The sequence below is a fragment of the Harpia harpyja genome, chromosome 10 (genome assembly GCF_026419915.1).
Source record: "Harpia harpyja isolate bHarHar1 chromosome 10, bHarHar1 primary haplotype, whole genome shotgun sequence".
Taxonomy (NCBI): Eukaryota; Metazoa; Chordata; class Aves; order Accipitriformes; family Accipitridae; genus Harpia; species Harpia harpyja.
The window spans coordinates 41861756-41865964 of record NC_068949.1 but is presented as its reverse complement, the minus strand read 5'-3'; positions in this window follow the sequence as shown (position 1 = coordinate 41865964).

The following is a 4209-nucleotide window of genomic DNA, read 5'->3' as shown; positions in this document are numbered from 1 at the left end:
ATGGTAAAAGAAATTCCTGAGAAATCTGTTTACATTGCAAGCATTCTACTCCTTGCAGTCCTTTTATTCAGCATTTCAGTCCCTGCAGGAGGGAACAAGGAGGTAGGTTATGTTGCGTTTACCTCTGCTTTCATTTTAAAAAATATTTTTATCATGTTTTACGCAGTGTCACCTGCAAAAGAAATACAATGCTTGCACATCTTTTAAACAAGAGTTTCAATGCTATCGTGTTCTGCTAAATTAATGTTATAGTGTTAGGAAGATATATAGCGTAGCAGAAACTGAGGACTGGAATATAGAAACTCAAGCGAAGAAAGAGGGAAGAAAATGAGATCTCACCATTCAATATTCCTGGAAATTTCATAGAAATTTTTGAAAATATGCTATGCATATTTTTTCATAGCATGAAACGGCTCCACTGCAGTCTTGAGTCACTGCTGCAGGACACCAAGAGCAACAGTAATCCTTAAAACATGTGCCATAGGGGCTCCCTGGGTTTTACCTTGATCTGTGCACAAGGAATGTGAAGCCTGACGTCCTGTTTTTCAAAGCAGCTCTGCATGGATCATCTCCTACAACTTCAGGAACTTTCTGTGCAGATACAAAGGTCTGGTCCTGTGGTAAAGGCATAAAATTCATTACTAGAGGGAACACCAAGGCATGGTCCTTTCTTTATTTCATTTTAGCTCCAGAGTGCAGGAGGCTTTTGCTCAGCAGCCGTATTTATTCCATACCTATTTGTTGCTCGGACTACAGTAAATCAGGAGTATCTGACTTCTTCAGCATCTCTCAGGCCCAGAAGGTTTTTAAGGACGTTGCAGAAAAGTAGAAACTAGCTGAAGAACACAGAAGAAGAAAAGCTATGGCCAGAGGCACTGGTGGAGGCCAGCAGAGCCAAGCAGAGCCCAGACTTTTTATTTGCCTCCCAGGCAGAGTCTCTACACATCCAGACTTCAGAGGTACCTGGAGCAGACTGTCACCATGCATGAAGAAAGCAGTAAGAATAAACATTGGCTGGAAGGTGCTTTCACTCATTGCCAACTGCTTATTGTAGCTTAGCCTCATGATGCGTGTAGTAGTCATACTTGGGACAAGATGTAAAACACCACCTTGATTTCAGGGGCTGGAGTAGATGTCCTCCACCCTAAATCTTCCTGTGATCAGCAGGAACTGGTCAGATGGAGGGAAGAGCATTTGGGCCACCCGAGAAACAGTACATTTTAAACAGCCGTGCTTCACTGGAATTTCAGTCCCAGGAGTGCCACAAGAAGCGATGCTCAAAGCATGGCCTTTTCCAGTTGCTCTGGAAGGCCTAGACAGAAAACAAGGGAGAATTTTTCTTCATCAGTGCAAAAGCAAATGTGATAACTGGCAGTCTGCATGTAAAAGTATTTCTCTTAGTCATGTTAATCTCACCATTAGACTCTCATTTCTAGTTCCAGTGTTAGAGAACAAAGTGCGTGCCATCCGTGGTAGCAAGGCTGACACAGCAATACGCTTTTGCCACTCCCAATGTCTGTTGAGCTAATCTGAAACACCACAACCACAACCCATTTCCAGCAACGCACGTGTTTGCCTTTCTCCTCAACCTGCCAATTCTAATGACTCGCAATTAAATAAAAGCCTTCCTCATGCTCTGGGTCTCCCTGCCCATCCTCCCTCCGAGGCTACGGCTTTAATTTCACCCTATCACATTCTCACGGCAGCAGACTGTTATGGCAGGCAGCAGGATTATGACTCATCATGTACTGTGGGAAGCAATGATGATCCAAAAAGCAAACGGAGGTGGGCAGTGAAGGAGAAATCACTTATGCAAATAGAAATATTTTCAATAATGATCGACAGCATGAGAAAGAATATAGGAAAAATTACATTAGGCAGAGGAGCTTCATTTTTAAAATGTTCCCTAAGTGCTAGAAATCTTCCCATCTTCATTTTTCCCTTTAAACTCCGTCATTTGTACAGCCTATTAACCTTTAACTTTATGACTATCCTAACGTGAAATACTGGCAGCATTTAAGTCTGAGAATACTAGAGACCTACCTTCCTGGTTGGCAACAGAGGTGAAGCACTTTCTTTTAAATCAGTCATTTTTAATATCAGTCATATACACACAGCATCAGAGACACTATTTTTAGATTCACGTGCTGGCATTACTTATAAGAAATGCTGTACAGACTCCAGTTCTCTTTCCTCAGAGGTCTTCAAGTTTCCTTCTTGTCTGTCCTCTCCTGGTTCGTCACCCTAATTGTAGGCTTCAATTCTCAAAATTACTCAAAAGAGCAAATCAAATTAAATCACTTCCTTCAAACTCCCTCTTTCCTGTTCTTAAAAAGACAATGTAAAATTAATTATTTGTGTTTACAATAGCTGCTGGGGAGTCGAGCCGAGGCTGGGACTTCATTGTCTGAAGCACTACACTACTGTTACTCCGGCCATTTCTGCCCTGAAGACCTGGCAGTCTGGATGGGGCAGGGAAAGGAAGGGTGATTAAGTGACTTCCAAAAGGTGGTAAAGACGAAGTGGCTCATCTGGATGGTGTGTGCTGGGGCCGTATCGATTACACCTGCGGCAGGGGACGTAAGCGGTTTAACGCGGAGCTTGTGTGGTTTTAATTGTTATCATTATTTCAAACCATAAGAGTGACAAGGGCTGCTCAGACCTGAGGACAGGAACTTCTGTTGTTTATATCTAAATCTCAGCAATTAAATAGCAGCCGGGGATGACAGGGGATGATCTGTTGGGAAGCTCCCCGATGGCTGCCCCTCTGTCAGTGAGCACCTTTCTCCGGGGCTCGACGTGGCCCTACCATGGGGCAACATCGTGGCCTGGGAGAGCTTCCAAAAAAAGGTCTTGGTTGGAAAGAACAGCCAAAGACCTTACACCGATGGCTGAGAAAACGTTGGCTCAGAGCTGAACCGGCAGAATTTATTTACACAAAGTCTTCCCCTTTTCCCTTGCTCTTTCACACTCAGCAAACCTTCAAAAATCTCAGCGGGGAGTCCTGAAGCAACACTTAAAAGCAAGTTTGCCCTACAGGACCCCACGCCTCTCTCCTTGATCAGAAAATATCCAGCCCCAAGGAGCGAGATGGGGACTGTGGTGGCCCCGGCTGCCTGGCCCTGCTCTGCCGGCTGGCTCGGGTGCAGGAGGAAGCCCACCGCTGCACCAACGTCCCTCTCTGTCAGCTCCTACGTACAGTGCTCCCTTCTTGAGTGAAGGACATTGGCAAGGGACTTGGAGCAGTGCTAGTGCTGCCGCATTTCAGCTGCACCAAAGGTTTGGACCTGGAGGTTTTACTCTGACGCAAACTCTTTTCTGAGCTTTCACTCCTAAGAAGAGATACCTAGAAAAATGGATCTCTTAGGGGGTCTTCTGCTCTCAAGACTGTTCTCCTGAACCTGAAAAAGGTCTGGCTTCTTCCCCTCTTATGCTGAAACTGCAGGCTCGCTTTTGGGTAGAAGTGATCAACCACTCGCCCAGGCTGAGCAGGGGTTTTGGCCATGGATCAAATTCAACCAAGGAAAGTAAGTACATGGGACATTTAAGGGTTTGAGCAAGGTCAAAGGAGGAAATGACGAGTTAAGCTTGCTCTTGCATCCTACGTGTACCCTGTCTTACACAGTGCTTCAGCCTGTTCTTTCTACTTATATGAATGGATTTATAAGGCAGGAGAGGAAGCAGACAGCATTTATGTTGGTGTCTGCAGATATGTCTAGATTTTGCAACAGACTCCGTCCAAGGCATCCACGAAATGGAGCCCAGCATGCTGCACCGGCAGGCTGCACAGCGCAGGGATTTCCCCGGGTGACAGCTCATGTCCCCGCAGGGACAGCTGGTACCTGCCACCGCACATGCACGGCTCTGCTCTCAGGACCCATGCCACCTCCTGCTCTGACGGGACCCGAGGAAGGTCCCCAAAACTTCAGCGGGATTTAGCCATCTCGTCATGGAGCTGCTTTTCTAAACTCCAGCTGGGTTTAGAAACACGTTTAATTTAGGCGCGCTCTTGGGCCCTATTGATTTTAATGTAACAATCATATGTTTAAAACTTAGCATGTGTTTAATTGCTCTGGTGAATAACAGCAGACTGACGCTGGCGCTTACATGCCTTACTGACCCGGTGCTTGGGAGAGCAATGCTGCATCAGCCCCGCGGCAAGAGAATCAAGGGAACGGCATTTGTCCCAAACCTGAAATCAGATGATCT